Source organism: Meles meles, chromosome 5 (assembly GCF_922984935.1).
Source record: "Meles meles chromosome 5, mMelMel3.1 paternal haplotype, whole genome shotgun sequence".
Taxonomy (NCBI): domain Eukaryota; kingdom Metazoa; phylum Chordata; class Mammalia; order Carnivora; family Mustelidae; genus Meles; species Meles meles.
The window spans coordinates 17,536,308-17,564,097 of NC_060070.1; the positions used below are offsets into that span (position 1 = coordinate 17,536,308).

The following is a 27,790-nucleotide window of genomic DNA, read 5'->3' on the forward strand; positions in this document are numbered from 1 at the left end:
ATTTAGTAATGGTAGAGAGGCGGTGATAAAGACTACTCTGATATTTGAAAAAAATACTATGAATTATGATGAACCCACAGAGGACAATTATATATACTTTTCCATTCATCCATCCATGCATCCACCCATCCACCCATCCATGCATCCACCCATCCACCCATCCATGCATCCACCCATCCACGCATCCATCCATCCACCCATCCATGCATCCATCCCTCCATCTACCTGTCCATGCATCTGTGCATCCATGCATGCATCCACCCATCCATCCATCCATCCAGGCAAGTGCCAGGCACAGTAGTGGCATGGTGATGGGGGGAGGAGGGAGGTTATGCTAGTGGTGGTTGAATATATAAAGTAGGTAAAACACAGTCTTGACAGTGGATATTTGAGGCTTGGTGGGTTGAGAAGCAAGTGGGGACTGTTACTGGCCCTAACTTTGTTCCCGCCTGGTTTCAGTGAAACCCAAGACTGGGAATGTATCTCAGGACTCATTTTATAGAATGGATCCTTAGTAGAGGAACGAACCACTGGGGATTCACTCAGTTTCATACGGTTCTCCTTTTCTAGGAGAGCTGCAGCATCCTTTACTAGCCCAGGGAATGAAATGGCAAGGAAGTGCTCTTGGGGTAGTACTGCTGCTTGCTAAACTCAAATACAAATACAGAAGGAGATTTGGTTGTTCTTGAGATTCTTTCCAACACCAAGAACCTATCCATGTTAAGAAAGCTCTTATTTATGCCTAAATTTTATGCCTAGATATGAATTGAAACCTAGACTTTTGATGAATGGAATTGTTCTCAAATGAGAAAGTTATCTGCATAAACTTTTGTTTTCTGTGTTAATCTATAGGAAATACCTTATTCATTGAATGCTTACCTATGTGCATTTATGTTTTCACTACTGTATGATTTACAGACATGATGTGGTATTATGGTATGATGTGGTAGTATGCTATTATATTTTATATTCAGCATAAGATATGCATACTGTATGAATGAATACTAGAATATTTATACTAGAGTCTTGAACTCATAATCTAATATTTTTATCATTCTATTTTTTATTCATCATGATATTTCCCCCATCCACCCATCCACATCCCCTCTAGTAACCACCAGTTTGTTCTCTCTAGTTAAGAATCTGTTTGTTGATTTTGCTTTCTGTCTCTTTTCCCCTTTGCTCATTTGTTTTGTTTCTTAAATTTCACCTATGAGTGAGATGATATGGTATTTGTCTTTCTCCGACTTACTGATTTCCCTTAGCTTTATACTCTTTTGCTCTATCCATGTTGCAAATGGCAAGATTTCACTCTTTTTATAGGTATATAATATTCTGTCTATCATCTCTCTCTAGATATCTATGTAAATATCTGTATCTATCTATCTATCTATCTATCTATCTATCTATCTATCTATGTCATCTTTATTTATTCACCTACCAATGGACACTTGGACTGCTTCCATAGTTTGGCTATTATAAATAATGCTGCAACAAATACAGGGATGCAATGATTTAGTGTTTTTGTATATTTTTTGGGTAAATACACAGTATTTTGATTACTGGATTATAAAAAAGTTTTATTTTTAATTGAGGAAGCTCCATACAGTTTTCCACAGTGGTTTCACTAGTCTGCATTTTCACCAACAGTGCAGGAGGGTTCCTTTTTCTTTACATTCTCGCCAACACTTGTTTCTTGCGTTTTTGGTTTTAGCCATTCTGACAGGTGTGCAGTGATATCTCGTTGTAGTTTTGATACACATTTTCCTGATGATAAGTGATGTTGATCATCTTTTCATATGTCTGTTGGCTGTCTGTATGTCTTCTTTTTAGAAATGCCTATTTATATCTTCTGCCCATTTCTTGACTGGATTATTTGTTCTCTGGGTGTTGAGTTTGATAAGTTCTTTGTAGATTTTGTATACTAGCCCTTTATCTGATGTGTCATTAGCAAATATCTTCTCCCATTCTGTCAGTTGTCTTTTAATTTTGTTGATTATTTCCTTCACTGTGCAGAAACTTGTTATTTTGATGTAATCCCCATAGGTTTTGCTTTTATTTCCTTTGCTTCAGGAGACATAGCTAGAAAAATGTTGATAGAGCAAATGTCAGAGAGATTACTGCCTATACGCTCTTCTAGGATTTTTTATGGTTTCAGGTCTCACATTTAGGTCTTAATCCATTTTGAGTTAATGTATGGTGAAAGAAAGTGGTCCAGTTTCATTCTTTTGCATGTTGCTGTCCAGTTTTCCCAACACCATTTGTTGAAGAGACTGTCTTTTTACCACTGCATATTCATTCCTCTGTTTTTAAAGATTAATTGACCATATAAATGTGGGTTTATTTTGGGTTTTCTGTTCTAGTCCATTGATTTTTGTGTCTGTTTTTACGTCAGTATCATACTGTTTTAATTACTTTGTTCTAGATTTGAAATCTGGAATTGTGATACCTCTAGTTTTGTTTTTCTTTTTCAAGATTGCTTTGGCGACTTGAGGTCTTTTTTGGTGCCATACACATTTTAGGATTCCTTGTTCTAGCTCTGTGAAAAATGCTGTTGGTATTTTGATACAGATTGCACTAAATGTGTAGATTTCTTTGGATAGTATAGACATTTTAGCAATATTTGTTCTTCTAACCCATGAGCATGGAATGTCTTTCCATTTCTTTATGTCATCTTGAATTTCTTTTATCAGCGTTTTATAGTTTTATATTCGCAGATGAATAATACTATATATAGAAAACCCTAAAGGCTCCACCAAAAACCCCCCAAAACCACCCCCCCAAGCCAAAAACTACTAGAACTGATAAATGAATTCAATAAGTCTCAGGATACAAAATCAATGTACAGAAATCTGTTGAATTCCTGTACACTAATGATGAAGCAGCAGAAAATGAAATTAAGAAAACAATCCCATTTATAATTGCACCAAAACAATAAAATATCTAGGAATAAACTTAACTAAAGAGGTGAAAGACCTGTACTCTGAAAACCATAATCTACTAATTTTCTTTCTTTTTTTTTTTTTTTAAAGATTTTATTTATTTATTTGACAGAGAGAGATCACAAGTAGGCAGAGAGGCAGGCAGAGAGAGAGAGAGGGAAGCAGGCTCCCCGCCGAGCAGAGAGCCTGATGCGGGACTCGATCCCAGGACCCTGAGATCATGACCTGAGCCGAAGGCAGCGGCTTAAACCACTGAGCCACCCAGGCGCCCCATAATCTACTAATTTTAAATGTATTCAATATGTATAATTGCTGAGGACCTTTGTTTGCTCATCTCTAGAGTCCCTGGGGTCACATAGATCTCTGGGTTCCCTGATGGTCTGGGAAAGTGAACTCTTAATGTTTCATATGCAGTGGTTTAGCTGCATTCCTACTTGACAAAACCGTAAATACTGAAGAAAGTAAACTTCCTTCAGAGTAAACTGAAATAAGACAATTCAAAAGTGATAACGTTCTGGGTAACAGGCTCAAGCACAGCAAACACAAAATAAGATGACTAAAATATCGTGGCTATTTTTTTTTATTCTCATGGGCTATCTGTAACCAAGAATACTTTTTCTTTTCTGCACAACATTTTTCCTCTTGGAATTGGTTCTCAGCAGTATTCCTGTGTGTCGCTACTGACCTATAGTGGGCTCCCCTTGGGATCTTCACATCCACTGGAATAAAAGCTTGGTGGCCAGAAGATATTGCCACTGTGCGTCTTGGTCAGCGTGGGCCATTTCTTTTCATTTAAGTGGACACCATGGCCTTCATCTATGAACAGAGATTAGTAATGAAGGTTCTTGCCACCAAATGGCTAAACTCCTTCAGTACTTTTAGTGCAGGTTGCTGCAGCCTCTAGACTTATAGTCCATTTCAGCTGGTAGTGATTGAACTTAACAGTGAAGCAGTTACCAGTCTTCTGAGTGAGGGTGTCCAAGTGGCCCTCACAGTGCCTTAGTACCCAGGGAATTACACAAAGATATCTTTTAATATCTTTCTTCATTGAGTCTTTCATTTTTTCCTTTCAAATACTGTGGACGTTAATATAGTTTATTTTATAGGGAGCTCAGTATATAGTACTAAGTAAAGACTGTTGTTTTTATTTACATGTGTGAGATGGGAGGCAAGGGGAAACCAGTGAAGACTGGGTCATCTCATTCCTAAGTAGATTAGCTTAATGCATTCATACTAGTATTTATGTGTTTGCGTCTTTATTTCTTGACTTGCAGAAATAAGAAAACAATGCAAATACTTATGGAGTTAATCAGGGTCAGGGCAAATCAGTTGAAGGATTTAGCATTTTTGTTTGTTTTTTTAATACTGAGAAGTAGAGATGTTAAAAAAAACTATACTATTGTTAAAAGATAAACCAATTTAATACTTGATTGGTATTCCTTCTTGAAATACCTTTTCTGAATATCTTGCATTAAGTAATATAACAAAACCATTCTTAATGACTTATTTTGCCTCTAGGAAAAATTATTATATTTAGCTTAACTTCAGTTTGATACTCCTAAGTTCAATTTGAACTCCTAGGTACTTTCATAGATGAGAGGGATTCTTCAACATTTTCAACATGGAATTTCTCAAAACCCTTGCTCTTAGAGTCTGATTACTTAGAATCCCATTTACATTTTTTCTTTTTTTGAAAAAATATATTTATTTTTATTTAAATTCAATTAACATATAATATGTTGCTGGTTTCAGAGGTAGAGGTCAGTGATTCATCAGTCTCCTATAGTACCCAGTGCTCATTACATCACGTGCCCTCCGTCATGTCCATCACCCAGTTACCCCATACCTCTGCTCCCCTCCCCTCTAGCAACCCTCAGTTTGTTTCTGTGATTAAGAATCTCTTATTTTATGGTTTGTCTTCCTCTCTGATTTCATCTTGTTTTACTTTTTCCCCTCTCTTCCCCTATGATCCTCTGTTTTGTTTCTTAAATTCCACAAATCAGCGAGATAATATGATAATTGTTTTTCTCTGATTGAGGTATTTCACTTAGCATCACACCCTCTAGTTCCATCCACGTTGTTGCAAATGGCAAGATTTCATTTTTTGATGGCTGAGTAATATTCCATTCATTTACAATTTTTATTCATAGTGTTTTTAGAGATAAAGTTCACCCAGAAAATAATGGCATAGAAATTACATATAAATCTTGGAGCCAAGAAAAATGGCTTCAAATTCCATGTTTTTACCATAAAAATTTTTAACTAATGCAATATAGCGATAGAAAGCAAAATGGTCAGTGGCTGTACAATTTACACATAGCAAGACATTTATCTGCAAAGGGCTTAAAAATTTCTTTGCCTAATTGTCTAAGTGTGCTTTAGGTGGTACTCACATACTTTATACCAAGTTAAACTATGAAAGCATTCAGTGGAAAGCTTTTTCTCCTCCTTTCAATTGCTACGTAGAGGCAGATTTTTTCTAGTTCCTCTCCTAGTCACCATTTTAGGAGCTGCTTTGAAAAAAACAAATTGTACCTTGTAACTTTGTTGGTAGTTTATGCTATGAAATAAAAGTGTTAGAATTTTATGAAGTATAAAGGTAATGGAATTTCTCCCCATCTGTTTAGGGCATATTTTCTTAATTGTACTCCTCTTTAATGTGTCAAACTGGAGTTCCATCAAAATTTTATCTAATTTAAGGTTGTTGCCATTGTCTGGCTTGAAGAAAGTAGCATTGAAAAATAAAGTGGTATAGTCTCAGGAAGAGAATTCTTTTGCCCCACCGTTTAAAATACAATTGGAGCCTCACTATTTGGTGATTTGAATATTGCTGAATTTGATAACTATCCAATACAAGCTATATGTAGTGTTCCTAGTTATTTTCAAACTAAATGTCAGTAGTTTCCCATTTCTCAGCTGAGAAATGTAACCAACTTTTGAATATTTTTAGCGAATGATGTAGTTTAAAAATTAAAATGATTATTAATACATAAATGAAGGCATCAGAATATATGTGTATTATTTGAGTATAATTGACATACAGTGTAACATTAGTTGCAGGTGTACATCATAATCATTCGACAAAGTTTATACATTATGTTCTGTTGACCGCAAGTATAGCTACTCTCTGTCCACATATATTGCTATTACAATACCATTGACTATATTTCTGATGCCTTGCCCTTTATCCCTATAACGTATTCATTCCATAACTAGAAGCCTGTTTCTCCCACTCTCCTGCACACTTTTTGCCAAACCCCACCCACCTCCCCTCTGGCAGCCATCAGTTTGTTCTCTATATTTATAGGTCTGATTCTGCTTTTTGTTTATTCATTTATTTTTTGTTTTGTTTTATTTTTTGTGAGTGAAATCATATGCTATTTGTCTTTCTTAACCTGACTTACTTCACTTAGCATAATACCCTCAAGGTCCACCCATGTTGTCTCAAATGGCATGATCTCATCTTTTTGATGAGTTGATAATATTTCAGATACCTTACATCTTCCTTATCTGTTCATCTGTTGATGGACACTTAGGTTGCTTCCATATTTTGGTTATTGTAAATTATGCTGTAATAAATTTGGGAGTATATATGTCTTTTTAAATTAGGGTTTTCATTTTTGGGAGTAAATACCTATTAGTAGAATTTTTTGATCATATAGTATTTATATTTTTAATTTTTTGAGGAACTTTCATACTATTTCCACAGTGGCTATACCAAAGGCATCAGTATATTCACAAACCAATCTGACATATCTACTTTGAGTTGTTTAAATCACTAGAAAATCACCTATAGGCAAGTCATCCTGTAATTGTTCTTTTTCCAAATCATTTATTTCTTTCTTTCCCTTTGTGATAGTTTTTAAGGAGACTAAGTGTATATATGTGGAAAGTGAAAATAACGCATTTTTAGTTTCTCCTCCTAAGGCAAAGTATAAATATCATTGTTTTAGAAACTAAGTAAAAAAGAGATTTCCATATATAAGTAAAGTATATTGTAAGAATAACATAACTCTTATTAAAATAAATGTTTCAGATAAATCCAATAAGAATTTTAGGACAAATAATTTAATTAGAAAAATGTATTATTGAATGACTGTATTACCTATAGAATTATGATGTATTTTCTCCTAATCCTTTGATGTAAAATAATGAATATGGTGCTAAAATAATTAATTTATAAAACATTACATCTCAGATATAATATTATATGGTTGGTTGGTCATATTAATATAACTATTATGCCTATGTCAGCATTATTGTGTTTCTCTTAATTTGTTATATAATGATTTTATGTAAATTGTCAATATTTTCAAGGAAAATGATAACTGACTGCTAAATTAAAATAAATTTTATGAGAATAATGGCAAAGTCATAGAAGTGAGGAGAAGAGGAACCAACTGAACTGGACTAAAATCACAGTTGAGGGGCTCCTGGGTGGGTCTATTGGTTCAGCATCTGACTCTTGATTTTGGCTCAGGTCATAAGCTCAGGGTACTGTTGTGCTCTTGCTGGGTGTGGAGCCTGCTTAAGATTCTCTCTCTCTCCCACTCCCTCTGCCCCTTCCCTACCCTCCTCCCCTCTCTAAACAAACAAACAAACAAACAAACAAACAAAAAATCTCAGTTAAAGTGTAAGTGTAATTAATAGCAGTTTAAAGTATTTGCTGAATAGTAGAATTTGATTACATGTATCTCCAGATGTCTTTGAGAAGCCATGAAATGACGTGATGTCTTTGAGAAGCCATGAAGTGGCATGATATCTTTGAGAAGCAGTAAAGTGACATGGTACAGAGTCATTAAAATGAGTTAGGAGTAATTCTTAATCTTTTCTAAGAAAATTGATTAAATTGGTAATACTTTGAAAGTTTCTTTTCTTTTAAAGATTTTATTTGTTTATTTGACAGAGAGAGACACAGCAAGAGAGGAAACACAAACAGGGGGTGGGGGAGAGGGAGAAGCAGGCTTCCTGCTAAGCAGGGAGCCTGAAGCAGGGCTCCATGTAGGACTCCATGAGGGACCCTGGGATCATGATCTGAGCAGAAGGCGGACACTTAATGACTGAGCCACCCATTCTTTGAAAGTTGCCCCAATACTTTGAAAGTTTCAATTGCAGTATGCCATTCAAAATAACTCTTTCTTGTTTTTTTACCTACCAGAAAAAGCTAATGAGTTTCTAGAGGCACAGGGCATTTTGCATTCTTTTCTCAATGAATTGTTCATGTCTTAATTTTTGGTTTGACTCATAGTCAGAATGGCATAACTTCCAGGTCCCAGAAATTAGTGGCTCTAATCCACTCCTTGGGACAAAATACTGAGGGGTCACAGATTGATTTGAATATTATCTATAATGTAGAATGAATATCAAGCCAGAAACAGATTATAAATCTTATTGAAATGGTATTTAAAAATCACATACATACAAATTAAACTATATTGTGGTTATATTTAGAGTAAAGGAATTATTGGCCTGAGCTTTTAAATGGACAGAAAACCAAAACCCAATTTACAAAATTAATGTCATGGGGCTATACTTGTAATTTCAGTTTCTATGCTTAACAGACATAATTTCAAATTATTATGTATATGAAATATTTTGCAGATTGTGCATGCTGAAAGTTTGACGCTTTTACTGAATATTAATAGATTTTCACTGTCACATCCTAAAACATTACCAAACACAATAATTATGTGTCCTTTTTACTAGTTTTCTTACTAATGAGCTGCTAATTTCTCTGCAGCATTTGCTGACTCCCATTTCTAATGGGGATTCTTAACACTTACTGTCACTGGAAAGATTGGACCAGTGTTTCTGGGGGAAGGCAGTTAGGCAGATTGATGGTATTTTAGACCTCCTTACGGCTGTTTTCCTGAAGCCTGCAACTTTAGTATTAGTTTATGTGGCTCTTTTTGAAGATTAATGAAATAAGAATTTTGCTAAACCATATAGATGCAGATGTAGATCATGCGATCTGTATTATACATCTTTGTACTTATTAACTAATCTGAGATGCCATATAAACTGTCCCTTGTATATGATCTTTCTGTCCTGATGTCATTTTTTTCCACAAAGCTTTTCAATTAGATTTCTTCCTATTTAAAAATTGAATTAATTTTAGTGTTAGATTCTTTTATGTTTTTACTCGTCTTCTTTTTTATTGATATGCATATTTTGTAGTGCCTTTAAATTCAGACTAATTTCTCAGAGGTTTTTTGATGAATTTTGTGCCTTTTGAAGGGTGAAATGAGGATGCAATTCAAGAACTGCTGTAACTAAGAACATTTGTAACTCAAGAAATACTATCACTGAGAAATTTTAAAATTTATATTAGTTATCTGTTTTGAAAGGCATTTAGAATCTTAAATCAAAATAAATATTTCTATTAACACAAATGTTGCATACCCCATTGGCAGCATGATTTGGAAGAATGCCGTATGGTTCCTGTGAAAGGCCGGTGGTGCTGGTAGATTTAAAGTCCCTCTGATGCTATTCTAATCTCACATATATCTTTTCTTCTACATCTGAGTATTAATCAGTTACGACATACCAAGCTTCTCGTTACTGGAGGGGCATCATCATGTAAGCCCCAGAATTTTGCTGCTGGCAAAGTCCTTTCTAGGAAGCCATCTCTGGAGGGTGCCTGTGTTATTTCTATAAGGTAGGATTCAGGACACTTTCTGCAAAAAAATCTCCTCAGCATTTCTAGTCATTGAGAAAGATAGTGTCTATGGGATTCATGTATCCATTCAGTAAGCATTCTGTGTATATTTACTTCATTAAAGGCACTGTTTTTGGGTAGTGGGAGGTACCAGATACCAAAATGAACAAGACATGCTTCTTCTCAGGGAATTTTAACAATCTCTGGAGGTAAGACAAGTAAACCAAGAAGATATGTCAGTGCTTGTCAGCCAAAGACCATCAGGAATATTCCTGTGCTGGCTTATTAGTCAGTGAAGGGGAGGAGAACACAGCATGGACCACAGTGGGCCATCTCAGTAAGAGCATGTTAGAAAGGATGCATTATAGAATTGGGGGGTATAATTTTGGGGAGGGTTGAAAGAAGCAAGGCTTCACTCCAGATTGACTACTGTCAGGAAGTGGGGATAACTATATGATTGGGTATTTTTTTAAAAATGTATTTATTTATTTGACACAGAGAGAGATCACAAGTAGGCAGAGAGGCAGGCAGAGAGAGAGAGATAGAGAGAGAAGCAGGCTCCCTGCTGAGCAGAGAGCCCGATGTGGGGCTCGATCCCAGGATCATGACCTGAGCCAAAGGCAGAGGCTTTAACCCACTGAGCCACCCAGGCGCTCCTGTATGATTGGGCACTTTAATAAATTTTGTTGAGAAGGAGGGAAGACTAGTTCAAGATTAAGGCTGTGATTGGTAAAGAAACAACAGTCACTCGGGGTAGCCAAGATAAGTGGATGTTTGGTCATTTTTGTGGTTAAACCATGTCCGTGTCTTTGTTGGTATTCAGATGTGATTACGAGTGATCTGATCTTGCGTTGGACTTCCTCATCGTAGTCACAGAGTGGCCTCATCTGATGCTGATGTTCTGTAAGGTTGTTTATGTTCAACAGAAGAACACTAAGGCCTACTTATAACGAAAGGCCAGCCCTTGGATGTCAGGGGCTGGTTTTCTCAACTAGCACAAGACAGATGCTGATAAATACAATGAGAGTAGCACAGATTGTCATGTGGCATGCACTTAAAAAAATTGCTATTTAGTGAATGAATGAGGAAACAAACACATTGATCAGTTCTGGTTTGAGAAAAATCACACCTTTCAGGGTTCAGGCTCATAAGAACATTTTCTAAGAAGGTTGTCTAACCTTCATAGGAAGAATTCTTAAGGTCTTCTTATGATTTTATATTTCTTGTTAATAGAGTGATGGATATAAAGATGGAATTTTGAATTTTGAAGGCATTCACACAGAGGTGTTATAAATGTCACAAGAATAAGAATTGCAGAATATTGTAGACTTCAGAAGGATTATAAGAACCATACAGTGTGAGGCTAAGAAATAGAAGGGGCCAAAGATTAAACTCTTTAGAAATGACCATATTTTGGGCGAGTAAGGGCAGTGTGTAGATCCCGGTAATGGCCCCATTGGTTCACACCTCCTTGCATCCACACACTTTGGAAGTTTTCTCCCACACAAGCTCTCAGTTTGATCACCTGACTTGTTTTGGCCAATGGAACAATGGTACATGTGACAAAAACAGATCGAAAAGCACTTCCAGGGCGCCTTGGTGGCTCAGTGGGTTAAGCTGTTGCCTTTGGCTCAGGTCATGATCTCAGGGTCCTGGGATCGAGTTCCACATCGGGCTCTCTGCTCCGCAGGGAGCCTGCTTCCCTCTCTCTCTCTCTCTGCCTGCCTCTCCATCTACTTGTGATCTCTGTCTGTCAAATAAATAAATAAAATCTTAAAAAAAAAAAAAAAGAAAAGAGAAGAAAAGCACTTCCACCTTGGGACTTGCTTTCTTATTGTTCTTGGAGTTCTGCAAGTACCGTGAGAATAACCCAAGCAAACCCCCTGGAGGGTAAGAGACTGTGTGAGGAGAGACCTTATTTGTCCCAGCCCACTTTCCAGCTGACAGGAGACTCATGGTCAAGCCCAGCTAAGATCAACAGAGCCCATCCCAAATACTCACCTCTAGATTCGTGAGTTAACTAAATTGTTGTTTTGAAGCAAAACTAACTAATACAAGGAAGAAAAAGAGCCACTGAAAGAAACAGTGAAGAATTGATGAAAGTAGAGCAAAAACAAATAGCATATTTTTCAAAATAAGAAAATAGAATGTCAAGAACAAGATGCTAAAGAATGATCAGACTAATGAAAACAAGGTAAAAAAATTCGAATTTCTTAGAGATTACTGACAACACTAAAAAGTTTCATAAAGTAATTATGGGTGATGTCATTAGGTGAAGAGAGTTTAATGAGGAACTTCATGCTTCATCTAGGACTTTGCACTGGGAAGGTTAGGCTGGGCTGAGCCATAGGAAAGATACTGTATGATAGGGCTCTACACATGCTCTACACATGGGACTTGGGTCCATCCTGATGCTCAGCTAAGGGAAAGCAAAATCAAAAGAGAGAGTTGGAACCCAGCTGAACAGCACGTGCATTGTCCTAAGGGCTATGTTATTTGGTTTCAGCTTTCACCCTCTGTAGGGTGTCAAAGTTGGTAGATTTTCAACATCCTCTTGTGGGTTGGGATATTTAGCATTTGGTAGTTGGGATAGAGCGAATTTTCCCAAAATTCCCAGGAAAATTAATGAATTTTTCTCTTTGGTGCTATACTTTCAAGTTGCGGGGTCATGTGGGAAGATTGAACTCAGTCATTTAACAGCTCCTTAAGAATACTTCAATACTTAATTATATACCTTGCATCTACATTTTTATTTTTATTTATTTATTTATTTATTTTTTGATCTACACATTTAGTACTTACTTTCTGTGGTATAGTAATAGTACTATTTTACAAAATAAAAAAGAATGCACTCAGATCCATCTCCTCACTGATGTTTTATATACAAAACACAATATATGGTCCTCTCTGTATTCTCTTAGAAGACAGATGAGGAGTCGTGGGTCAGGAAAGCCTTGTCTGTCTTCTGTTATAAACTACAGTTATAGAATATTTCTCTGTGTAACTTTAGGCTGTCATAATACAGTGAGTACAGTGATATTTCAGAAAAAAGCAATACAAAGGTGACTCAGTATCTTGTATCTATATTATGTAATAATTTATAGGAAACAAGCAGATACTGGTTTTGCTTCTGAATCACTTTGAACTCTGGGCTCTTATCAAGGGCTTAACTTAAGGAAGTAATAGTTTAACAAAATAGAAAGTCATGCTGTTGACTTAGTAGGTCCTGGTAAAGTGGTAGAAAGCAAAATAGCTTCATGGTAATTAGTGAGGATTGAAGAATCCCAACAGGGTGATTTTTCACATATGATCATTTTGGTGCTTAAGGAAATTCCTGATAGTTTTTAAAGCATAATTGCCCATTTCCCCAACATTTTAATATCATAAAGTATTCTAGTTTATCAATGGCTTTAAAAAATCCTTATTTTTTTGAAAACATGTTTCAGAACTACAAAATAATATGTGCAAGTTTATGGTAAATTTTAAAGTATAATGATTAATAAACATCCATATAACCAGCTAGCCCATGATTAGACAACTACTGTTGGGCCTATGAATTCCTCCCCTGCCCCATCCCCAGAGTAAAATCTTTTTCCTAGAAAATGTTAATTGCAACTCAGTTTCTAATAGCAAAAGACAAGGATTACTCCAAATGTCGATTAATAAGAAGGGACAATTTGTGGTTTATTTACTCAATGGAAAATTATACAACAGCAAAAATGATGAATTGAGTGGTATGCAACAGCATGGATGAATTTTGGAAGCATAATGTCAAGTAATTTCAAGAGAGTACATATGATATGATTTTATCTGATAAAATCTACAAGTAAGGGAAACCAAATAACATATTGTTTGGGTAGGCACAGATGTTAATAAACTATAAAATAAAGTAAGGGAATGAACAGTAGCTATCTGATTTACTCATCTGAGTATTGTAAATTCTGTACTTCTGTAGAACACTTAAAGAAATGATTAGAAGTTACCTGTGTCATGAGAAATAAAGGGTAACCAATGTATTGGCCAAAAGGTCACACATAAATATTGTGATTGAACATACATAGTTCATGACTTTACCTTTCTTATAAAATTACTTTCATGGAATTATCCGTTAATATTACCCTCCTAACATACGTAAGATATAAAAACATACAGTTTTTGCAATTTTTGTTGTCATTATCCACTACGACTTTTAAGGTGTCCTTCCCCCACATTTCAGTGACAAGAGTCCTTAAACCTATAGACCATGGACTCCTAGAGGCTCCAGAGGTAGGCTTGAGACAGTCCACAAACCCTCTGAAACTGTATGTCAAATCTGTGTGATGTAGATTTGTGCAGTTTTTAGGATAAGGAGTTATAGGTTTTATGCTATTCTAAAGGGAACCATGCTAAAAAAAAAAGTGTAGGAACCAGTGTTACAAAATTAGCACAGGCAAAATGTGCTTGTTTCTCTTGAAAAATGATCTATTTCCTTATAGCAGTTAATAAGAATTTTATTACACTTTTTTTTTAAAAAGGTACTGGAAAGCTCAGAGTCCTGTTAAATGCTTGTTCACAATAACCATTTTTTACCTTAAGTCTGGCTTATTTTCTACCTTCTCTCTTCTTTTTTTTTTTTGAGTCCTTTTTTTGTTCTTATTTTCTAGAACAAATATGGAGTTTATACAACCTATTTAATACATAAATAATAATTATCATTCTAGACAAGTTTTGCATTTTAAAACCTTAAATTAGAAAGAAAAAAGTAATTTTATATCTTAATCTATATACTAATTAAAGAATACATTTTAAAATCAGCTTTGTGAGCTTGATTGAGAGACTAATTCTAAGGCAAACATGACAAGTTGTTGGATGGAACAATTAATGATTGTTGGCCAAAACCCAACCTCGCCACTCCATTTCATTTCTCCTCATTATTTTTTTTTTTGAGGTTCCAACATTGGTTGGTGCTGTCTCCCCTGCCTCTCACCTCATCTGTTCCCTAAGTTTTAATCAGGCATATATCTTTGTTTGCTGGAGAATTTGACACAACTTCCCTGGCCTTTCTCCTTGCTCCGGGGCTTGCAGGCAGTGTGTGTTTGTACCGGAGTCAGATTCATTCTGCAGAGTGAGGCAGGAAGGTGCCCGCCAGGAGGGGCTTCAGCCAGGTGTGAGACCCACGTGCATTTGAGGAGAAACACACAGGCATGAAGAGAAGGATTGAAACAAAGGGAAGGAGGGGAGTCAGTGGTTTAAAATGTGGGTAAGGGGCGCCTGGGTGGCTCAATCGTTAAGCATCTGCCTTTGGCTCAGGTCATGATCCCAGGACTCTGGGATTGAGCCCCTCATCCGGCTCCCTGGTCAGCGGGAAGCCTGCCTCTCCCTCTCCCACTCCCTCTACTTGTGTTCCCTCTCTTGCTGTGTCCCTCTCTGTCAAATAAATAGATAAAATCTTAAAAAAATAAAATGTGGGTCAAAGGGCAGATGAGTCTTTAATAAGCATCACAAAAGAAGTTGTAAGGAACAAACAGAAGATCCCATAAGCAAAAGTAAAAGAATATAATGCTGGTGTTTAAGGAAATTAAAGGAAGTGAAACTGTGTGAGAAAGTGGGATAAGAAAGAGTTTGAGCAGGTAGGTAATAGCAAGGCTTGGTTTGCCTTTGAGGGAAGACTAGATAAGGACGTCTTGCCAGGAAAGGACATAAGTTGGACAAATACGAGCGTATAGGGAAATTCGTGATTCTAGGCTTATGTTAACTGTTTAAAAAATTAATCCTAGGCTTTTACGTTTGTGTTACATGACATTTATACTAAGGAGACTGTTACAAGATCAGGTTCTTCATCTCAGGCTTTCCTTTTGGGGCTACACTGAAAAAAAGAAAATGCTCATTATTGTCGACAAAAGTGAGTTAAATTCTTTTCTTCTTTCTACCTTCTTTTACCATCTGGTGATGTATTACACTTTAGTGTACATTGTCTTTCACAGAGTAAAAAGAAAACAACCCACAAAAATACACACATTATACAGAAAGTGAAACCAAATAAGTGACTTCTGGGACCTGAAAATATATTGACCTCCTATACTGTGTGCAGATTGGGTTAAAGCAACTTAATAGTGATATAAGAAGTCTTTAACATTAGCCAGTGGGAAATGGACTGTACAGGCAAGGTGGTAAAATCAAAGACTTTTGTGGGAAGTTAATAGCCCTGCTTAGCTCCCGGTGATTAAGAAAGTCTCACAAAGTACTAACACATTTGGGTGTGTTACATTCTCCCTTAGGGAAACCTGAAGACTTTGTTCTTTGTTGGTGTAATGGTTTAAAAAAATTCCATGTTAATAACAATAGTAACGACTTTTTTTTTTCTGATGATATGTTCACATACAGAATATGGAATTACTTTTTGAGGAGTTAAACGAAAAAAATAGGTGAACGGATGCTGAGGAAGCCTTCCATAAGCTTCTGCATGATTCTAGTGGTGACTTTTTCTAAGACAGTGCACAATTATTTTGCTCATCTTATTCATACGTTTGTTTATATTTACAGTTAAGTAGACTGATAGTTATCTTGTAAAGCTATTTCATTTATTAAATGGACAAAATGCAATTAAAAAAATCTTTTTCAAGGGAGTATTTTCAGTTTATTTGAATTGTGAGTAATTTAACAAAGTTGATCTTCTTCAAATGCAAAGAAGGAATATCTCCCAGGCATCTTTGCTCAGCAATTCTGGGGATATAAAATACATCAACAAGCATTTTGGTTTAACATTCTAAGTGCATTGTCATACCTGATGGAAATTACTATGCACACCGAGTGATATAGTTTAGTACAGTGGGTATTATGAGAAGAATGATCCCAACTTGTTTTTCAAACCTATGGTTTTATGCATTTAAACATATTTTAGCAACTTTTGGTTGCTATCATTTTGTACCATTGTAAAGAAATAAGAGTATAAGTAATGAATGGTTTAGTTTGATCCAGCAGAAGGTTAAGTCTATTTGCTGAGGGCAACCCAAGGAATTGGCAACGCTCACTGCATTCCTGGAGCTCACCTTATCTAATGGGATCTCAGCACTGCTGAAAGAGGGGGGAAACTATCCCTGTTACTGGAGGATTTGTCATGGAAGGAGGCTTTGTCCAAGCACAGAAGGAAACTTTGTTATTTCTTTTTAACTCTCTGATCTATTTTCAGAAACCAAGTATTTGTTCAGACAAACTTATTAAAAAAGAGCAGCTAAATCTACTGCATGTCCCTTTTCTATCCAGACACTTTTCCAAGAATGGAAAACTGAAATGGAATCATGTTTAATGAAACTTAGAAGTAATGATCCTTGAGAAAGAAAGCCAGAAAAAAGGAGAGAAAATTGTTGACAAAATAAGGACAAGATGAAGGAGACTAAGGATAAGAATAAGGGAGGAGAAAACAATACTTAAATTTCTATTACAAAGGACAGTAACAAATGCCAAAGATCACTGTGAATGTTCTTCTCTACTGTAAATAGAAACCATAGAAACAGACACTCACCTGCTCACTATTTATTCAAGAGTAGTTGTTGCAACACAAAAACTCAGTACTTGCTATCTTGGCCACCGGTATTGGAAACAATAATCAGTATAGTGGAGAATTAAGGAAGACATTTAATAATAATTCTACTAAAAGGTTAATGAGTCAGAAAGTTTGATTTTAAGGAGTAGCTACATGAATTGTATGATAATTTTCCTTGTTTCTTCCTTTCTTTGGTTCAGGCGTTGTTACATTTAATCAAATTTATTAGCTATCATGCATGGTGGTTTGCTAATCAAACATGCTACTGGATAATAACTTTGAAGCAGGTTTTTCAGTCAGTATTATTAGGAAACGGTTTCTGAAAGTATGTTTTTGATGGATGTGTAAGAATGAGTAATAACTGTGGTCATATTGGAGAAGAATCAAAGCTTTAGCAGGTTTAGAATGACCCTGATTCTTAAGCTTGCTGGGGTTTCAAGTGAAATTGAGTAACGGGTATTGATTTCTTATGAAAATTACTTAAGTTCATCACTACAATTTAAATTCTAGTTAGTAAAGAATTAAATGATTTTTTCAGACCGATTTTCTTCTTGGAAAGCTATGTAGCAGCAAAGGAGATCAACATTCTTAACTCTTAAAAACCACTCTTAACTCCTCTTCCCCTTGGGGTATTGCACTTTATCTCTCCTGTACAGCACATCTTTGAAAAAGTTGCCTATGCTTGGGTTTCTTTCTTTCTCTTGTCTCTCACTTTTAATTTTTTTACCTAAATATAGAAAACAGTATCCACCCCCTCCCGCCCCCGTGTCTCCTCACTCAGCTTTTTTTTTTTTGATTTTTAAATTTTTAAATTTTTTTTTCAGCGTAACAGTATTTATTGTTTTTGCACAACACCCAGTACTCCATGCAATACGTGCCCTCCCTATTACCCACCACCTGGTTCCCCAACCTCCCACCCCCTGCCCCTTCAAAACCCTCAGGTTCTTTTTCAGAGTCCATAGTCCCTCATGATTCACCTCCCCTTCCAATTTCCCTCAACTTCCTTCTCCTCTCCATCTCCCAATATCCTCCATGTCATTTGTTATGCTCCAAAATAAGTGAAACCATATGATAATTGACTCTCTCTGCTTGACTTATTTCACTCAGCATAATCTCTTCCAGACCCATCCATGTTGCTACAAAAGTTGGGTATTCATCCTTTCTGATGGAGGCATAATACTCCATCGTGTATATGGACCACATCTTCCTTATCCATTCATCCGTTGAAGGGCATCTTGGTTCTTTCCACAGTTTGGTGACCGTGGCCATTGCTGCTATAAACATTAGGGTACAGATGTCCCTTCTTTTCACTACATCTATATCTTTGGAGTAAATACCCAGTAGTGCAATTGCAGGGTCATAGGGAAGTTCTGTTTTTAATTTCTTGAGGAATCTCCACACTGTTCTCCAAAGCGGCTGCACCAACTTGCATTCCCACCAAAAGTGTAAGAGGGTTCCCCTTTCCCCACATCCTCTCCAATACATGTTTTTTTCTTGTCTTGCTAATTTTGGCCGTTCTAACTGGTGTAAGGTGGTTATCTCAATGTGGTTTTAATTTGAATCTCCCTGATGGCTAGTGATGATGAACGTTTCTTCATGTGTCTGATAGCCATTTGTATGTCTTCATTGGAGAAGTGTCTGTTCATATCTTCTGCCCATTTTTTGATATGATTATCTGTTTTGTGTGTGTTGAGTTTGAGGAGTTCTTTATAGATCCTGGATATCAACCTTTTGTCTGTACTGTCATTTGCAAATATCTTCTCCCATTCTGTGGGTTGCCTTTTTGTTTTGTTGACTGTTTCCTTTGCTGTGCTTCAATAAATGGTGCTGGGAAAACTGGACAGTGATATTAGAAGAATGAAACTCGACCATTCTCTTACACCGTACACAAAGATAAACTCGAAATGGATAAAAGACCTCAACGTGAGACAGGAATCCATCAGAATCCTAGAGGAGAACATAGGCAGTAACCTCTTTGATATCAGCCACAGCAACTTCTTTCAAGATATGTCTCCAAAGGCAAAGGAAACAAAAGCGAAAATGAACTTTTGGGACTTCATCAAGATCAAAAGCTCCTCACTCAGCTTTAACAGTTACCAACACATGGCAATTTTATCTCATCTTCATATTCCTTCTTTCAACCCTTATTCGCACTCTACCACTGGGTTGTTTTGAAGCAAATCCTAGACATCCTATAATCCTTCCTGTAAATTCTTTTTGTAGGCATCTGTAAACAAACTGAAGTACTCTTTTTTTTTTTAAGATTTTATTTATTTATTTGACAGACAGAGATCACAAGTAGGCAGAGAGGCAGGCAGAGAGAGAGGAGGAAGCAGGCTCCCCGCTGAGCAGAGAGCCTGATGATGTGGGCCTGGATCCCAGGACTCTGGGATCATGACCTGAGCCCAAGGCAGAGGCTTTAACCCACTGAGCCACCCAGGCGCCCCAAACTGAAGTACTCTTAAACATAATTATAATGATTACTCCTAAAATTTTTTTTTTAAAATTCCTAATATCATCAAATATTCAGTCACTGAGAAACTTCCCATAGTTTATAGGTTTATAAAACCTTTTATAAACCTTTTTTGATACTTTGTTTGAATGTAGATTTTGGTGGATTTATTTTATGGTTTGTTTGTGAGTCCAAATGATGTCTGTACATTACAGTTGGTTAATTTGTCTCATTTAAATTTCTTTTAACATGATCCCTCCTCTAGGTTTAGTTCCTTGAAATTTATTCCCTTTGCCTATAGACTTCCCCACAATCTGAATTTTGCTGGCTGATTATCTCTTGAGCTGCTTGCTATTAGACTTTTACTCTTAATCACTCTGGGAACCTGCTGGTTTGACTTTGGTGATCAAAGGTCACCAAGAAAACTCCCCATTGTAAAATCCATTGGTCAGTTCTTAATCTTCTTTTTAATTATTTTATTAACACTATTTAACATACATGATAACTCTGCTAGCCTTAATAAACTTCCTTTAATCGATCTCCAGGGCAGCCACTCATCTGGTTTCCTCCTATGCCTCCAACTGAGACATTTTTGCTTGATTCCTTCTCTTTTCCCTGACCACTAATGTCAGAGTGCCCAGAGTCCCCTCACTTTCTTGGTCATCTCCTTCAATTTGAGACACATGTATTCAATGATCTACTTGACATCTCTGTAGCTACATGGAACTCTCCAGATTCCAGCTATTTCTAACTCTTCTAAGACTGAGCTCCTGAAGCTACTGTGTAAAGCCTTCCCCTGTTCTGTCCATAGCAACTAGGCCTCCATTTGCTTAGACCAAATATCTTGTACTCACCCTGACTCCCATTTTTTCTTCATACTTCATTTCCGGTCAATCAGCACATCATTTGCCTCTACTTGGGACATATGTCCACAAGTCAACCATCTCTGACTGGTCTGGCTACCATGTAGTCCAACCCACCTTAATGTTTCAATCTGGCTTTGTGTGATACTCTCCTAACTAGCCTTTCTGATTTGACTGTTGCCCTAAAAGACTATACTTTCAGGGATCATTTCTGTAGTTTGTGACTGTTGCCCTAATGTAGTCTACGCTCAACCCAACAGGCAGAGTGACTCTGTTTAAATGACAAAATATTAAAATTACTTCTCTGCTCAAAATTTTCCAGCAGCTTCCTATATTGTTGAGAGGGATCCCCTGTTTCCATTATTAACCTTTCTTTCTGACTCCGTTCCTCATCAATCCCTCCCTGGCTTCTTCTATTTCTGCCACAGGACTTTTTTAGTATTTTCACTTAAACCTTGGAATTGAAAAGTAGGCTTTAATTAGCTAGTGCTGATATCTCATCTGTGTTAGGTATTTCAAACTCTTTCTTATTAGTAAGTGGTAGCCCGTGTTCCATTGCATGGCCTTGAGAACACAGTCTTTCTTGCTCAAGGATATTAAGTATAAGAAGGCAAAATCTGGGAGTTGAACCAAAGTAGTCTCTTGTACCTCTAAAGGCATCAACAAAAGTCTGTATTATTAATGGACATATATCTAGATTTCAGTTTTAGGCATTTCAAAAATCCTGGACAATGATTTTATTTTTCTCTATTTATATCTTTAATGAAGAATTTTTCTTAACGAATTCAATGCAATATATGTGCATCTAAAAATAATTCTAAACACAAACACTTATGAGTCAGTTCTCTGTTGAAAATTACCTTCTGCACCTCAAATATGTTTCCCCCTCCTCTAAGAAATTAAACAAAGACATTAAGTATATATGAATATATGTTTGCTGTAATGCTACTTGGAATTTAAGTTGTAATTAACAGGATTTCTAATATTAACCAACATTAATTAACAATGTAACACACTTAAACAGGGAACATAATAACAATGTTGAGTAGATTAGGTATATTCATCAATAAACCTCGTGCCTATTAACGATTTCTTTTATTAAACAAGTTTATTATATTTGTCATCATGAATTTTGAGTTTTCTCTTTTATTCATCTGTAGATATTACTTCCTCCTTAAGAAATGGTGGTGTTAGGGACAAGTTCCATGGTCTGAGTCAGCAGGATTGACAGGTACAGCTATAAGGGGAGAAGCTGATTGTAGGTATAGTTCTGGGAGAAGCAAAGCTACCATCTGGCTTTGGTTTGGTTATGTTAGTTTTTTGTTTTCCTTTTTTTGCAAAATGGACAGAAGTTTACTTTTTTTTCTGATTGTGGAAACTAATAAAGGCTTACTATAAAATGTTTCAGACAACACTGGAAAATGTGAAGAAAAATTTCCTCTCATCTGAACATCCAGACATTTGATGAACTGAACTGCCCACATTTGATGTGTATCATCTTTTAGAAATTCTTCCTTTGTTCCATATTGGTCTGTTAGGAATTCTCTCTCCCTTCCTTTCTCCTTATCTATATGTGTATCTGTATATCTCTAAATAAACCCACTTGCTGCATTACATGTCCCCTTAACCACTACAGCTAAATGTGAGTTTCCTCTTCTCAGAAATGCTCTTAAGCATTTTTGGCACTTAATCATATATTGTCTTATGCTACTAATCTTGAATATTATTAAAAACATTTGCCCAGTGATACATACATATAACAAATATAAAAATATAAAAAATGTTTTCTAAGTTTTCTTATGCACATATGTTCTGTATAAAAGTAATCAGTGTATATATTCTGATTTTTTACTCTCTGCATTTTAAGGTACTTTGGAGTCTTCACATTAATTTTTCAAATTCCATGATATTCTTGTCAGTGAATGTACCATAATTTGTTTAACCCTTCTCTTAATAGTTAGCACTTTGGTCTTCTTCCAGTTTTAATTTTTTTTTTTTTTTAAGATTTTATTTATCTAGGGGCACCTGGTTGGCTCAGTGGGTTAAAGCCTCTGCCTCTGGCTCAGGTCATGATCCCAGGGTCCTGGGATGGAGCCCTGCATCCGGCTCTCTGCTCAGTGGGGAGCCTGCTTCCTCCCCTCTCTCTGCCTGCCTCTCTGCCTACTTGTGATCTCTGTCTGTCAAATAAATAAAATATTTATCTATTTGAGAGAGAGCACAAATGAGAGTGGGTGGGGAGGGAAGGGCAGAAGGAGAGGGGGAAGCAAGCTCACTGCTCAGCAGGGAGCCGGATGCCCAGGCTGGATCCCAGGACCCTGAAATCATGACCTGAGCCAAAGACAGATGCTTAACTTACTGAGTCACCCAGGTGCCCCCCATTTTTAAGTTTTATAGTGTTTTGAATAGCATAGCAATGAATATTTTTCTACGTAAAGATATTACCATGTTTTGTTATCATTTCTTTAGGACAGATTCCCAGAATCTAAGTTACAGAGCCAAAGGTAATGGACAGTTCTGTGGCTCTTAATGCTTACTGCCAAATTTCTTTCAAAAGGATTCAATAGGAGTCCACTGACACAGAAGGAAATGCTTACATTCTCAAAGAACCATAGTCATTACACAGTATCATCATTGTGACCGGAAATCACAATTTAAAAAAATTTTTTTCTACACTAACTGTAGCCCTAAATATAGTCTATGCTCAACCCAATAGGCAGAGTGACTTTTGAACTTTTTCTGTGTGTTCTTTTACTAATTCTGTTTTCCTCGTGAATTTTTAGTCCTTTGACCACTTAAAAATCAGATCTCTTTTGTTTTCCTTAGCATTGTGTATGGGCTCTTTCAGAAGGAAACCGTTGGTTCAGTATATTCAACTAGAGCTGCTAGAATAAAATGCCTCCAGGTGGGTGGCTTAGACAACAGAAGTGTCCTGTCTCCCAGTTCTTGAGGCTGTAAGTCTGAGATTAAGATGTTGGAGGTTAGTTCCTTCTGAGAACCATGTTTTATGCCCCTCTCCTAGCTTCTGCTGGCTTGCTGGCGATCGTCGGCTTGACTGGGAGAACCCTCCCCTCCATCTCTGCTTTTATATTCACATAGCATGTGTGTGTGTCTGAGTCTCCAAATTGTTGCTTTTTATAAAAACAAGAGTCATATTGGATTGTGAACCCATTCTGCTCCATATGACAGTCATCTTAACTAACTACATCTGAAACGACCCTCTTTGCAAGTAGGTCATATGCTGAGGTACAGGCACTTAGGACTTCGACATACAAAATTGAGGGGGGCATAATTCAACTTGTAACATTCAGTAATTCACTTATTGATGTATTTATTGGTAATTTAGGCAAGAGCATTTATACAGTTATGTATAACTTAACAATGTATAACTTAACAATGTTAAGCCTCATGCTAATCACTGGAAATAAGATGAAAGACACAGCTCCTGTCCTCATGGAACCACTGGAAGTTTTGATGTAGACCCTACCTCTCTGTGTCACTGACCCTGCTCCAGGACAGTGGTCTCCGTGTTTTAGGACACATTGGGCACGTGCCTTCCTAAGGGACTTTGCACTTTCTCTGTCCTCTGCCTGAAATATTCTTCCACTGGATGTTGTGGGGCCTGCTTTTCCCCCTCCTTCAATTCTCTGCTTGAATGTCATCGATGTGTGGGGCCTTCTCTGACTGTCCAGTTTGAACTGGTGACACCAAGCATCTCGCACGGCCTCTTTCTCTTTCCTGCATTTACCTTCTCAAAATTTCTCATCACCTTCTAAGACTGTGGTCTACAATTTACTTATTTATTTAGTTTATTGTTTGCCTTTCCACTGGAAAACAAATGGCTCAAAGACAGGGATTTTTGTCTGTTTTATTCACTACTGTATTCTAAGGACCGTGTTCAGTCAATATGCAATGAATGAATGAAGAGAGAATTATGATCCAGTGGATTGGGAGGTACTACAGTGTTAAGCTTTTACTATTTGATTGCATTTTTGTTATTATTAAGACTTCACTTTTTAGAGCAGTTTTGGAGTCACAGCAAAATTAAGGGGTAGGTACAGGGATTCACGTATATTCCCTGTCCCCACAACATGCGTAGCCTTCTCTGTTACCAACATTCCCCACTACGGTGCTACGTTTGTTAGAACTGATGAACCTGTACGGACACATCGTGATCACCCAAAGTCCGTTGTTCACGTTAATGTTTAGTTCTTGTGTTGCACGTTTTACGGGTATGGATAAATGTATATTGGCACGTGCTCATCATTAGGATATGCTGAGTGTTCTCATTGCCTAATACATCTCTGTTCTCCACCTGTTTATCCCTTTCTCCACCTTTCCACCCCGTCAGTCAACCCTTGATCTTTTCATTTTCTCTGTATGTTTGCCTTTTCCAGAATGTCATAGAATTGGAATCATATGGTATCAAGCCTTTTCAGATTGGCTTGTTTACTAAGCAATACGCATTTAAGTTTCTTCCATGTCTTTTTATAGCTTTATGGCTCCTTCCTTCCTCCCACCCTCCTTCCCCACCTTCCTTCTCCCCCACTACCCTCTTTCTTTCTTTCTAGCACTGAGTAATATTCCATTGTCTGGATACAGCACTGGTTATCCAGCTACTGAAGGATACTTTGGTTGCTTACAAGTTTTGACAGTTATGAACAAAGCTGCTATAAACATTCATGTGCAGGTTTTAGATATAAATTTTCAACCTCAAGTAGGGTGATTGCTGGGTTGTATGATAAGAGTTTGTTTAGTTTGGTAACATACTGCCAAGCTGTCTCCCAAAGTGGCTGTACCATTGTGCATTCCCACCATCAGTGAGTGAGAGTTCCTGCTGCTCCAGGTCCTCGTCAGCATTTTCGTATGGCCATTCTAATAGGTGTGTAGTGGTATCTCATTATTTAGATGGCATTTCCCTGATGACATATGGTGTGAAGAGTTCTTTTCATATGATTATTTGCCATTTGTACATAATCTTTGGTGAGGTATCTGCTAAGATCTTGGCACCACTTTTTGTTCTCTTTTTTTAAAAATATTTTTCTTTAAAAAAAATTTTTTTTAAAGATTTTATTTATTTATTTGACAGAGAGATCACAAGCAGGCAGAGGGGTGGGGGAAGCGGGTCCCTCGCTGAGCAGAGAGCCCGATGCGTGGCCCAATCCCAGGACCCCAGGATCATGACCCAAGCCAGAGGCAGAGGCTTTAACCCACTGAGCCATGCAGGCGCCCCACCACTTTTTGTTTTCTTATTTTTGAGTTTCAGGAGTATTTTTAAATACATTTTAGGTAGCAGTCCTTTAGCAGATGTATCTTGCGCAATTTTTTCTCCCCATGTGTGGTTTGTCTTCTCTTTCTCTTCTCTCTCTTTTTTTAAAGATTTTATTTATTTATTTGATAGACAGAGACCACAAGTAGTCAGAGAGGTAGGCAGAGAGAGAGGAGGAAGCAGGCTCCCCGCTGAGCAGAGAGCCCGATGCGGGGCTTGATCCCAGGACCCCGAGACCATAACCTGAGCCGAAGGTAGAGGCTTTAACCCACTGAGCCACCCAGGCGCCCCTCTTTCTCCTCTCATTGTCTTTCACAGGGAAATTTTTAATTTTAATGAACTTCAGTTTATCAGTTGTTGTTTGTTTCATTGTACATGTATTCGGTATTACATCTTAAAATCCATCACCAAATCCAAAGTCATATAGCCCCCCCCACCGCCGCCATGTTATCTTCTAGCTGTTTTTACAGCTGTGTGTTAAGTTTAAGTCTGATCAGTTTTGAGTTAATTTTTGTGAAGGGTACAAGGTCTGTGTGTATATTCATTTTTATGAATGTGGGTGTCAAATTGTTCCAGAACCATTTGTTGAAAAAAACTACCTTTGCTCCATTGTATTGTTTTTGCTCCTTTGCCAAAGATCACTTGACTGTATTCGTGAGGGTTTATTTCTGGGTCTCTGTTCTGTTCCAGTGATTTGTCTGTTCTTTGTCCATACTACACTTTAGCTTTATAGTAAGCCTTGAAGTTGGACCGTGTCAGTCCCACAACTTTGTTCTTCTTCAGAATTATGTCAGCTCCCTGAGTTTTTGCCTCTCTACATAAACTTTAGAATGCAGTTGTTGCTGTGCAAAAAATAACATTCTGTGACTTTGACTGGGTCTGCGTTGCATCTGTGGGTTAAGCTGGGAAGAAGTGACATCTTGACAATGTTAGGTCTTTCCATTAACATGGAATATTTCTCCATTTATTTGGTTCTTCTTTGATTTCATTCATCAGAGTTGTGTAGTTTTCTTTAGCAGATCTTATACATATTTTGTTAGATTTATACCTAGATATTCCATTTTCTGGAGCACTAATGAAAGTGATAGTATCATAGTTAACGTTTTCAGTTGACTACTTATTTTATTATTATTTATTGAACACCTGTTTAGATAGTACATGTGTAGTCATTTCCAATACCTACTTCAGTTGTTTGGCTTTTTTTTTTTTTTTTAATTCTCTCTTTCCCTTAAGAATAATTCTCCTAAGTCATGAATTTGCCTCTGAGTGTTGCTTTTAGGAATCTGGGAAAGTACCCAATGTTCTATTGCATTAGGGAAGATTCAGGCCCTGCCTGAGTTATTTACATTAATTATTCAGCAGTTCTGCAGAACAACTGTAAGAGGGAGGCTCTCTTATCCTCACTTTGTAGATAAGGAAGCTGAGAAGTAGCAAGCCTAAGGGCTGGAAGGCAAATCCAGGTGTGTTAGTCACCCCTCTAACTCTATGTGCAGTCTTCTATTAGGCCTGATTCTCCTAGAGATAATCCTCTAATGTCTTCTTTAACCTGACTTTTCTTGGGAAAACTTTATTTTCCAGTTATTTCTAATTTCTGTTGTTTGTCTTAGCTTAACTCATTAATTTCAGGCCATAATTTCTGACCATCTCAAAAAGTGGTATGTCAATTCCTGCTCTTTCCTTTATTGAATTTCTTAGTGGCCTACCATGATCTGTTTTGACCTGTGAGCCACACACCTTCCCTAAGAAGATTTCATACAGATGTGTGGGTTATAGAATTGGTTCTCCCTGCCTCATCCTGGCACAGAGTATGGGATGATAATGAACCAGCCACTCCACAGTACAGCCCTACAGCCCCTCTCAAAGAATTTCTCTTAAGTGCCAAAGTGGGGAAGGACAGATGGAAGAATGACCCCTCAGGTGTCCCACAAAATGCTGTTTCTTTTAGTGTGGTAAGCCCAGCCTCTCTGGGACTGCTGACTTTCCCAGATGGTGCTGTCTGTGGATTCTGTTCATTCAGAATACCTGTGTCATTCATTTCCCTTCAAGCAACTGGAGGCTGGAATGGCTCTGTGCCTTAGCTGACCATC

General features: G+C 37.1%; 1 protein-coding gene and 1 pseudogene across 1 annotated transcript in view; both read left to right on the forward strand.

Moving 5' to 3' along the window:
- Positions 1-27,790, forward strand: part of FRK (fyn related Src family tyrosine kinase) — a 102,635-nt gene that overhangs the window by 1,553 nt on the left and 73,292 nt on the right. The gene's annotated exons all lie outside the window — the stretch shown is intronic.
- On the forward strand, positions 20,624-20,712 carry LOC123942792 (annotated as a pseudogene).